Source organism: Phoenix dactylifera, unplaced genomic scaffold, assembly GCF_009389715.1.
Source record: "Phoenix dactylifera cultivar Barhee BC4 unplaced genomic scaffold, palm_55x_up_171113_PBpolish2nd_filt_p 000100F, whole genome shotgun sequence".
In the NCBI taxonomy this organism is placed as follows: domain Eukaryota; kingdom Viridiplantae; phylum Streptophyta; class Magnoliopsida; order Arecales; family Arecaceae; genus Phoenix; species Phoenix dactylifera.
In genome coordinates, this window is record NW_024067682.1 from 1,064,165 (window position 1) to 1,076,929 (window position 12,765).

Consider the following 12,765-nt stretch of genomic DNA (forward strand, 5'->3'; position numbering starts at 1 on the left):
TAGCAGCTTGGTTGTCAACAAGAATCTCTGTGCTTTCCTTCTGCTCCAGATTAAGATCAACTAAGATTTTCCTCAGCCATAAAGCTTGATTAACAGTAGTTGTTGCAGCAATAAACTCTGCTTCGGCAGTGGATTGAGCTACAGTTTCTTGCTTCTTCGAGCTCCATGAGAAAACACCAGAGCCAAGAGTAAAATAGTAACCTGAAGTGCTCCTCATATCATCAATAGAACCTCCCCAGTCACTGCCAGAAAAGCCAACCAGCTTGAACTCCTTGCTTCTTGTGAACTTAACACCAAAATCACTTGTGCCCTTGATATATCGAATCACTCTCTTGGCAGCCTTGAGATGTAATTCACTTGCACAGTGCATGAATCGAGACAAAATACTTACAGCATTCAAGATATTAGGCCCTGTTGCTGTGAGATACATCAAGCAACCAATCAAACTCCTGAAACATCCTTCATCAACTTTGCCTGCACCATCTTCTTTGCACAACTTCTCTTTTTGATTCATTGGAGTGCTTGCTGCCTTGCATTCCTCCATCTGAAACTTCTTCAGTATTTCCTTTGCATACTTCTTCTGACAGATGAAAACTTCACCTTGCCCTTGCTTGATCTCCATGCCAAGGAAATAGGACATGAGCCCGAGATCTATCATTTCAAACACCTTCATCATCTTCTGTTTGAAATTTTGAATATGATCTGCATTGTTTCCTGTAACCAGTAGGTCATCAACATACAGTGAAACAATAAGAATGTCAGTACCATTGTGCTTGACATACAAGATTGTTTCTGATAGACTTTTCACAAATTCCAAATTCAGCAAACGTTCATCAATTTTGCTATACCAAGCTCTTGGAGCTTGTTTTAGACCATAAAGGGCCTTTTTGAGAAGACAGACTTTATCTCCTTCATCTTCCTTCACAAATCCTTCGAGTTGCTCAACATAAATTTCTTCCTGTAAGACACCATTTAAAAAAGCTGATTTGACATCCAACTGGAACACTTTCCAACCCTTTTGTGCAGTTATTGCAAGTAGTAACCTGATTGTGTCCAATCTAGCAACAGGAGCAAAAGTGTCAGAGTAATCAACACCAAAGATTTGGGCATACCCTTTAACCACAAGCCTAGCTTTGTGCTTGTTGATCGATCCATCAACGTTAAGCTTGGTTCTAAACACCCACTTTACTCCAATTACCTTCCTGCCTTGAGGTCTGTCTACAAGGATCCAAGTCTTGTTCTTCTCTATCATTGACAGCTCCTCTTCCATTGCAGCTATCCACTTTTGATCCTTTTTTGCTTCAGCATAGTTAGCAGGTTCACATTGCACCTTTCATAAACATCTGAGAGCAACCTTGTTCCTCTCACGGAAGCATCATCCACTGTTTCATTCTGCCAATCATCTTCTTTTTCGATGCTTGAACCAGAAAACTTGAGTTTCAGCTCTGCCATGGTCTGACCCTTCTTCTTTGCATCATCCCAACTCCACTCTTCATCCTCCACGAAGTGAACATCCCTGCTAACAACAATATTTCCAGTTTGTGGCTGGAAATTTTATAGGCCTTGCTGACAGTACTATAGCCTATAATAATACCTGGTGAAGCTCTCCTATCAAGCTTGTCATGCTTGCTCTTTGGAACATGAGTGAAACACAAGCAACCAAATAATTTAAAGAATTTCAGAGATGGTTTATAACCATACCATGCCTCAAATGGTCTATGTTCCTTCAATGCCTTTGTGGGAAGCCTGTTTTGAAGAAACACAACCGTATTTGCTGCCTCTGCCCAGAACTTCTTTGGCAAATTCTTCTCATGCAGCATGCATCTTGACATCTCCATGATGTATCTATTTCTTCTCTCACTAACTCCATTCTGCTGAGGAGTATAAGGGGCTGTAAGCTGATGCTCTATGTCTGCATCTTCATAAAATTTGTCAAATTCTGCCGAAGTGTACTCCTTTCCATTGTCTTTCCTTACAATCTGAATTTTGCAGCCACTTTCATTCTCAACTCTTGCCTTAAACTTCCAAAAAACTTGAGCTACTTCTGATTTAAACTTCAAGAAAAAAATTCAGCACATTCTGGTGAAGTCATCAATAAAGGCAATATAATAGAGACTACCTTTTAAAGAAGGTGTTCTTTGAGAGCCTGCAACATCCGTGTGGATGAGCTGCAATTTGTGAGTGGCTCTCCAGGTTGACTTCAAGAATGGCTTCCTATTTTGCTTTCCAAACTGACATGCTTTACAGTTTGGTAGGTGATTATCAAGTTCTGGAAGATCTTCTACCATCAGCTTGGACTTCATTTGCAGCAGGCCTTGGTGGTGATAATGTCCGAGCCTCTTGTGCCACACTTCTGTGATATTTTCTTTGGCTGGAAAAGCTAATAGCTCCTTCTCCAATGGATTGAGTGAAAAACTCTTCCCTTTCATTTCCACTTTGAAGATTTCTTGATCAGCTGCATCTTTAATTAGGCAATATTTGTCTTCGAAAACAACTTTGTAACCTCTTTGAATCAGTTGGCCAACACTTAACAAGTTTTGATCAATTTTAGGAACAAAAAGAACATCGGGAATGAGCTTTATACCTGAACAACTTGCAATTGCAACTATCCCCATTCCTTTGACTGAGATATAGTCACCATTTCCAATTCTGATTTTGGTGATATTTGTTGGCCTCAAGTCTTTGAAAAGTTCCTTGTCATAGGTCATATGATTGGTGCAGCCACTATCAATCAGCCAACTTTCACTTGATTTGCTGCCAGTGAAACATGTAGCCACGAACAGTTGATCCTCCTCCTCTTGATCAGCAATCTTAGCCTCTTCACCATGTTGTTGGTTCCTGTTTTTGCAGATTACAGCTTCATGCCCCATTTGGTTGCATTTGGTGCACTTGACGTCTGGTCTTCTCCAACATTTGAAAGGAGGATGACCCTTTCTGCCGCAGTGTTGACATGGAGGATAAGAACCCTTCTTGACTCCTGCTTTGTTGTTGGCTGAAGGTTTTCCAATAGGATTTTGATTCTTCTTGAAAAACTTCTTCTTCTTCTTGTTGTTCCTCGCATTCTCATGATGCTTGGTTGGCAAGGCTCCTTCAACAGCACCTTCTTGTCTCATGGCTCTTCTTTGCCCCTGTGCTTGCAAAGCATTGAGAATCTCTGCAAGAGTGATTTCAGTCAGATCTTTGGTATTTTCCAAGGCTGAAATAGATGCCTCAAATTTTTCAGGCACAGTTACAAGAATTTTTTCAACAATTCTTAAGTCCTTAAACGCAGAACCAAGTAATCTGATTCAGTTTGCAATGTCCAGTAACCTATCAGAATACTCTTTAATTGATTCTGTTTCCTTTATCTTCTGCAGCTCAAATTCTCGAATCAAGTTTAGCACACGTATTCCTTTGATTCTTTCACCTCCCTCATACTCTGACTTGAGATAATTCCATATCTCATATGCTGACTTCAGAGTCATAATCCAAGTGAAGATAGTAGATGAGATTGCAGCGAACAAGCAGGCCTTTGCCTTGGATTTTTTTGTCTTCTTCTCCTTCTGCGATTTGATCTGCGCCATGGTAGGATTGTTTGGGAGAGCAGGAATTTCATAATCCTCTTCCACTGCTTCCCAAATATCCAAAGCTTCCATATACGCCTCCATACGAACTGCCCAAACCTAGTAGTTGTCTCCATCAAACACCGGTGGAGAAATTGAAGAGAAACTGGAACTTGCTTCTATGTCCATGACACAGCAACCTCATACACTCACTCACAGATCCCTTAAGAAGAGTGCTCTGATACCAATTGTTGTTTTTTTAAAAAATAGAGTGCTACTCAATTAATAATTAAAACATTACAATATTTAAAGTTTGAAAAATAACAACCCACTAACAACATGATCCGAAACTTGCTCCACGATTACAAAGAATAAATAACAAAATAACTAATTCCTAAAAAACAGGAACAAACTTTGACACAATCAACTTGACAAAAACACATGGACATGTTTCAATCCTGAAGCATTTTCCTAACAGAGTAGCTCCTCATTGGCCCATCTCCTCCAATGTGTGCTGAAGCTGATGATGACTTCTACACTCCATCTCAGCATCAACTCCATCATCAAGTCGAGAATCCATCGGACATCCAACACCAACAAATATCCAACAACCATAGTTTCTAGTTATCACTTGAAGCGGCACTTGAACTTATGAATTTGTATTTCAAGTTTTACATATGATGTACTATCACATTTTACTTTCATATTTATCTTTAATTTTCAATTAATATTATCCTTCATTCCTCTTAGTTTAATTTCTTGGTTCCATGATAATGCCAGAAAAAAACATGGTAGTGCGATGCTGCCTTACTGCTATAGAAAATCTGAATTATATATGCTGTACGTACACTCTTGTAATTCCAATGATCATATGTTTGTGATCTTAATGATGGAGATATTTCTCATTCTAATCTCCTGTCTCCTTTAACTAAAATGTTATATGGATGTTTTTTCATGCATTAAACAAGATGGAGCTTCTAACAGATTGATAAGAAAACAGAAGAGTCGAAGAATCAAATAACGAAGGAGAGGAAATCCAACAAAAAACACATATATAGTGCCCATATGTAAGCTTTTACTACATGAAAAGTAAAATAAGACATACTGTTCTGCGATATGCAGCTTGAGATAGTGTAATTGAATAGTAGGGTTTAAGGAAATCTATACACTTATATGCATGCATGCATGCATATGTACATATGTATTTGTGTTTGTAATTAATAATTAATTTGCTCCTAGAGTTGGAAAGAGAGAAAAGATAGCGGATGGGATAGGGAGAACGAGTTGGCAGACAATTTTTCTTCCTTTTTCATGGGAAGGCTGAGTTCACTTGGCGTATTATATTAAATGGTCAGCCCTAAACAATTTGATCAAGTTGCATATATCGAATTGAGCCTTGATTGTTCTTTTAAATCTCATGACTATTAACAAGTGACACCTACGTTATAACATGAAGTACATTATAAAAGGCTATATAGCTTGCACGGGCACTACAACAAAATCTTGTTTTAACGACTCTTTTTTGCCGAAGCTTTATCCAAGCGTCGGCGATTTTCCGACTCCCGCCCAAATCTGCCGACGCTTTTAAAAAGCGTCGGCCATAAACGACGCTAATTAGCGTCGTCGTATACTGTTTTCTACGACAACGCTTATGCGCGTCGGCAGAAGTAAAATTGGCATCAAAACCTAGCGGCCGTTCCCCTCCTCCTCATTCTGCATCCCGATCAAGGCTAGCCCCTCCTCCCTCCTCTCCGACGACGAGCGGCCGACCCTTGTCGTCTTCGGTGCCGAGCGGCGTCCGACGGCAAGCTCCTCTCCTCCTCCCTCCTCTCCGACGACGAGCGGCCGATCCTTGTCCACTCCGGCGTCGAGCAACGTCCGACGGCGAGCTCCTCTCCTCCTCCCTCCTCTCCGACGACGAGCGGCCGATCCTTGTCCACTCCGGCGCCGAGCGACGTCCGACGGCGAGCTCCTCTCCTCCTCCCTCCTCTCCGGCATTTAATAGCTGGTGAGTTTTTTCCCCAACCCTCTCCGGCATTTCAAACCCTCTTCTTTTATTTGTTGATCTGGTTCTTGCTGTAAGGCAATCGACATCTCGTTTTATTGACTAATAAATAATAGGGTTCTTGGAGATTTTAGAAATGACTCAATGAGCAACAAGGGATTTTCTTAGGAAGTCTATCTACAACCTTCTGTGGGTTTATAAAGCCAAACTTGTTAAGAAAAAAATTTGGGCATGTTGGTACCTCTGGCAAATATTTGTGATATGAAGATTGTATTGCAAGAAGTTAGGCGCATCATTTGATCTTTATTTTGTCGTTCTCATGTATCGATTAGATAAGGCAGTTAAGTCATGATGTATGTTTTTGCGCTGCTTGTTCATTAGATATATTCAACATAGTGATTTCAGGAACATAATTAAGCTGCTGGGTTAGGGGTTGGGGGGTTCGGGATGATTACTTCTTAATTGCATACATTTGTACTCTTCTGCCTTTTAGTATTGAAGGGTTTTGCATACAGCAAGTTCCCCCTAAGAATGACTGGCTAATAGCTCTACTTGGTAATAAAATCAGTAGTCTTCAGGATCAACAAGCAATATCAGCAACTAAAATTGCAAGCTCTTTGGAAGAAAATAATAGATACATAAGCATTTCGATCTGTTTACAGAGAAAGGGCAAAATCTAGAACAATCATCTGAAAGCATGGCTGTAGTCATGGAAATAGAAATTCTTGTAGATGAAGTGAGACAGCCACCTGGATGCGAGGAAGCACAGTACCACTGCTGAGACAACAGCAGTCCTGGTGATGGTCGACATCAAACCCTGCTTGGAAGCTGCAACAATTCCAATGGAGGCTATTGAAATAACTTGCAGAAAAACCTCCAGTGTTCTCAGGCCTTTTAAAGCCACACGACAGCTGCTGTGATGACCCAAAGATTGATTTAAAGATTGATTTTGATGATCACAAAACCTTGAAGTATAAATACTAATGTTTGTGTTGCAAGGAGAAAGAATTTATTTTGCAAGGAACATAGCAAGATTGGAAGAATACAAGAAGGCCTCCAAAGCTCTCAAGAAAAGTTGGAAGAAAGCTACAATTTATGGCCCAAGCTTCAAGTTTAAAGAATTCAAGTTGGAGGAGCAAATTTAAAGAAAAATTCAAAAGAATAGTCCTCGAGTCGACTCCGGGAAGTTTAGAGTCGACTCTGGCACTCTAGAGTTTCAAGAAACAGTGCTCGAGTCGACTCTGATACTTTACGAGTCGACTCCGACTGAGAACAAACAAAAAGACAGAGAGTTGATTTTCAGCGCTACAGTGATCTCGAGTCGACTCCAACTTCAGTGCTACAGTGCGGAGTCGACTCCCAGCTACAGTGCCGGCAGACTACTATTCACGAGTCGACTCCTGCTTCAGCCGAGTCGACTCCTGCTTCAGCCGAGTCGACTCTAGCACGCTGGGAGGCATAACGGCTAGTTTTTTCTTGATTCCAACGGCTCTATTTTTGTCTCTAACGGCTAGATTTTTGTTTCCACTCCCTCTAAAGCTATAAAATGAAGAGAAGAGCTAGGGAAGAGGGTATGGAAGTGGGAGAGAACATTTAGGAAAGAGATTTCAAAGAGATTACAAGAAAAATCTTCCAAAAGCACAAAAGGGCCATTCAAAGCAAAATAGAGAGAAGAAGAGCATCCAAGTGAATCCCAAAGCTTCCTCTCCATCCGTGTGCTGCCTCGGAGATCCTCTACTTCGTGCAAAATCAAAAGAGGGTCAAGTAAAGAAGAACCCGAGTTCCTCCATCTACAAATTTGTTTGAGGGCTTCATCTCTTTACTTTACTTATTTATATTTGCTATATTTGCTTATTTGAGAAGCTTGTATTTGATTTAAACTCTTGCTCTATTATCTTGTAACTTGATTCAATCAAGGGATTGAATCAAGGGGTTAAGGTTTGTTGGTGAGCCAAAGGAAAAACCAACTTTGTAAGGTTGTGGTTGGTGAGCCTTTGGGAAAACCAACTGGGTTGATTGTGAACCCGGAAAACAATCGTTGTAAGGTTGTGGTTGGTGAGCCTTTGGGAAAACCAACTGGGTTGGATTGTGAGCCCGTGAAAACAATCGGTTGGTTCTAGTCGGTGAGCCTGTGAAAACCGACCGAGTTCGTTGTGATCTCGCAAAACAACAAGTTGGGTTGTGAGCTTGTAAAACAACCGACTGTAATCTGAGGAATTATAGTGAAATTCTCAAGAGGTCTTGGGGAGTGGATGTAGGTGCTGGGGTGCACCGAACCACTATACATCTTTGTGTTTGTGATGCCTTATCTCTTGTATTTCATGCCTTACATTCATGCTTGATTGTGTAATATCTCTAGCTTTGTTTTCTATAGAGTTATAAGTGATTGTTTAGAGTTTGCTTAGCTTCCACTCCATTCTTACCATACACATAGATTAAAATTGATCATACAACTATAAGTTAATTTTAGATCAATTGCACCCTAAAGCCATAGTATAATTGCTCTAGCTTAATTTTCCACTGCTTTACTTGTAATTGCCTAGAGCTTAAGTAAATAACATCTTATTATTCCGCTGCATTCTATTCAAAGTAAAAATTAGGGAACATAATTTTTAGAAAACCCAATTCACCCCCCCTCTTGGGTTGTCACCTTGGGCAACAAGTGGTATCAGAGCAGGTGCTCTAAGATTAATTATTGATCTCACGATCAAAAGCCAAAGATCATGACAACTCAAATAGATAGTCTTCTAGAAGAGGGACAATTAATTGATAGGCCTCCACTATTTAATGGCATAGACTACATATATTGGAAAGCACGCATGCGCATTTTTATTCAATCACAAAACTATTACTTATGGAATATCATAATAAATGACCTTCACACACTCTCTCAAACTATTAATGAAAAAGACTTAGCACAATTGAATAGTAATGCTATGAACATACTATATTGTGCTATCCATGAAACTATATTTAATAAGATTTCTGCATGCTTATCTGCTAAAGAAATATGGGATACTTTAGAAATTATTTATGATAAATCTCAAATTAGCTCACATGTGCTTCAATTACATACTAATAGTGAGACTGCAGAATCTCCCACATCAGCTGAGTCGACTCCCAGTTTGTCCGAGTCGACTCCTAGAGGAAAACAGTCTGAAAGGCAGAGACTCAGTTTTGGAGACCCTGTGAACGAGTCGACTCCAAGTATTTCAGAGTCGACCCCCAAGTTAGCCGAGTCGACTCCAATAAAGCCCGAGTCGACTCCGAGGCAGGACAGTTCAAAAGACAGAAAACAAACTCTTCGGCCTCTAAGAACGAGACGTCTCCCGAAGATCTCGAGTCGCCTCTCAAGTCAGTCGAGTCGACTCCAAGTAAACCCGAGTCGACTCGAGGAAGAAAGAACAACAAAAAAATTCAAAAGCTTCCTAAAGACAAAGAAGAAGAGGAAGCAAGAAGAAAGAAAGAAAGAGATAAAAAGGAAGAAAGTTTTGACCAAGGAAGAGTCAAGCAAGGAAATGAAAGCTAGGAGCAACAATGATGATATTAGCTCCAAAGAACTACAAGAGGTAACTAACTTTTGCTTTATGGCACAAGAAGATAAGGTAAAATCTGAATCTACTTTTACATCAAATAATTTTCAAGAAGAATTTTCTTATGATGAACTTTTAAATGCTTTTCATGATTTGTATGGTGAATGTAGAAAATTAGCTCTGAAAAATAAAAATCTTAAAAAGCTAAATTTGCAAATTTCAAAAGAAAGAAATTCTATTGCTGAAATACAAGACAAACTAAATTCTGAAAATAAAAGCTTAAGGTTAAATTCAGAAGAATTGATTCAGAAAAATCATAGCTTAATCAAAACAAACCAAAACTTGAGTGAAGAAGTTGACCAACTGAAATCTCTTATTAACAAGTTCACTATAAGTTCAGAAAGATTAAAAATGATGTTTGAAAGCCAACATGCTGATTTTGATAAATCAAAATTTGGCTTAACTCCTTCACTTAGCAATGAATCCCTAAAGAAAAAGGTTTTAAATTTGTCAAGCAAATCATCAAAAAGGATAACGTATTTCAAACATCAAAAGAATGGACATAACAACCTTACCTATAGTTCTAGTACAATTAAATCAAATGATAAAGTTATTACTATTAAACAGATTTGGATTCCAAAAGGAACCATATGTCCTAACTCTCAAGGACCCAAGCAAGCTTGGGTACCCAAAATGAAAATATGAGGATGTAGACATAGGTGTGCCAAGATACCCATGGAACAAATAGAACTTTCATACAAATGGGTGCTCTAGACACACGTCAAAAAATGAAACTTAAAATATACTTATGAAAAGTAATTTTAAATAAAAAATAATAATAATGAAATCAGTAATCCTTGCATCTCATCATTATTTTTGCTTTAGTATTTGATTAAAATCTGAATTGCAAGTATTGATCAATTTTGTGATATAAAAAATACTTTTGGAAATATAATCAAATCACTTCATTTTATAGTATGCTTTACTCACTATTGGATAAGTTGCTAAATGATTAATCAATCTATTAAGAATAACTCTATGAATTCTCTATATGCTTGATTGAGAGTTTTTATCCATGGCATTATTGTTTATTGATCATAGATATGATAATGTGTACTTGGTATGCTTTTGAATATGTGTACTATGAATACCAAGATTAAAGAAACCATCTTTGGCATATAAAATCAACTAAGACCTGCCATTGGCTTACTTAGATTATCTTCTGAAAGGTCAAAGTTTGCTATGCATGCTAACTAAGGAAACAAACAAAAATCAATTTCTAAATCTAAAGATGTTGTTTCCATCACTAAGTTTTCAAAAGCTTACATTGGATTTGTTCTTGGCAAATAAAATTGAAATATTTTCTGTATTTGCTAAATCTTGTAAAAGTGTTTCAAATGATAAAGGTTTCCAAACTGTGAAGATAAAGAGTATCATGGCACAGTGTTGAAAACCAAAATCCTGATAAGTTTATACAGAAATTAATTATTTCAGAACCAAGAACACCATGAGTAAAATAGGATTAATAGAATCCTTGAAGAAGTGAAACAGGTAATATTGTATGATAGTCATCTACTTAAATGATTTTTTTTAAAGCTATCATCATTGCTTGTCATATATATGGTTTCTATTAGATTTATTTTTGATGAAAACTCCGTTTGATCTTCTGAAAAATAGAAAATGATCTATTGCATATCTTTCATATTTTTCAGTAGTATATGATAAACTTGATATGGTCTTTTGAAAATAATGCCAAATCTAATAAAGATATTTCTATTTTTTGGATATCATTCATCAAGCAATGCATATGGAACATTTAATCAAAAGATTATAGTTGTAGAAATATCAATTCATTTTATTCTTTATGAGACTAATGATTTATTATCAAGATACTAAAATCAAATTATATATGTATATGATTAATCTTTTACATATAACAATCTGAAAATATGTTAATAATTAGAACCAAATTGAGTTTTTCAGAAATGCACTTAATGAAGAAAAATTGATGAATACTAAAAGACTAAATCAAGAAAAGATGAAATAGATCTTGATGAAATTCTTGCATGATTAGAAGTAAGGATCACCATTATCATTTGCTTGCTTTATGAGCTTTATATTCTATCAAATGAATGTGTAGAATGGACTCCTATGTGCTTATTTTATTAAAGAAGATATATGTTAAATAACCACCATATTTGAAAACACTCATTACAAATATGATAAAGCAATATATGATTTGGAACAAGCATCAAAAGCATGATATAAAAGCTTAAGTAACCTTTTTGATAGAAAGTAATAGTGATAAATCTATGCTTCAAAAAGAAGAATTTGTGATATCTTATTTGCTCAAAGTATACATTGATGACATCATTTTTGGTTCTACTAATAAAGATTTATATGAAGATTTTACTAAGCTCATGCAAGGTGAGTTTGAAATATGTATGATGAATGAATTAACATTTTCTCTCGAACTCCAAATTAAGACAAACAAGAAAGGGGATCTTCATTGACCAAAGTTAGTCCACAAGAAAACTCTTATAGAAGATTGGCATGAAGAAGGTATGTCTATGACCCCATCTTGTAAAATTTGAAAAGGATGAGCAAAGTAGATCTATTGTTTTAAAGCTGTATTGAAGCATGATAGAATAATTATTTTATCATACAGCTATTAGAACAGATTGTATGCTCATTATATGCCCTTGTGCAAGACTTCAATCTAACTTTAATGAATCATATTTTATTGATAACAAATAAATTATAATCTGAATTTTGATAGAAACAACTGTTTAAGATAAGTTGATTAAAACTTAGCTAGCGTGTCTTATTGATAATTATCTTAAGCAAATAAAATCTAAACTAAATTGATTTTGAAAATAAGAAATTGATTTGACCTTGATAAATCTTCCTATTGCCTCACATGCTTATCCTTGAACCATCTTGGTTAATGAAACTATTTCTTTAGTTCAAGTGATATGTGCTTGCTTATAGTTAGGCAATCTCTTGAGTAAAGTGACTCAATATTCAACTATTGTCATATCTTATATTGAGTCATCTAGTTAAAAATATGTTGGATGAATGGTTTGTATCTTGAAGAAACTAATGACTTTCTTTCAAGAAAGAAAAGGAGTTTGTTAATAATGTAGGATCCTTGAGCAAGAAAATGAGAGATTTCAACTTGAAGGACACCTCCACATAAGATACAATAAACATTCACATGCAAACAAGAGAGAGGACCTTCTTCAGCCAAAAGTTCACACATAAGAAATCTAGTTTGGCTTGAAGAATATAGAATGGCTAGGTAATTTTAGATACCTCTCTCATAAATCAGCTGAGCAAAGTCAATAACTTAAATCTTATTGTGGCATGGTTAAAATCTTTAATTATTAAATTCTTGATATCATGTCTATATATGTATTAATTGACTTATGCTTTTAGAAATTGTTTCATGGTTTGCTCAAACTAAAATATTTCTTTGCCTATATCATAACCATGAAATACACAAGTAAATGCTTAAAATTTTGATTTAAAATAACTTGTGAGAAGTTATGAATCCTTGAGCACAATGAAAATATTGTTAGCATGATATACATCTATATGATACATAAGATTATTTCTTTATTCTGCTCTTTCATATAAATTACTTGAGAATAACAAAAAGGGAGAGAGATAAAGAAAAGAAAAT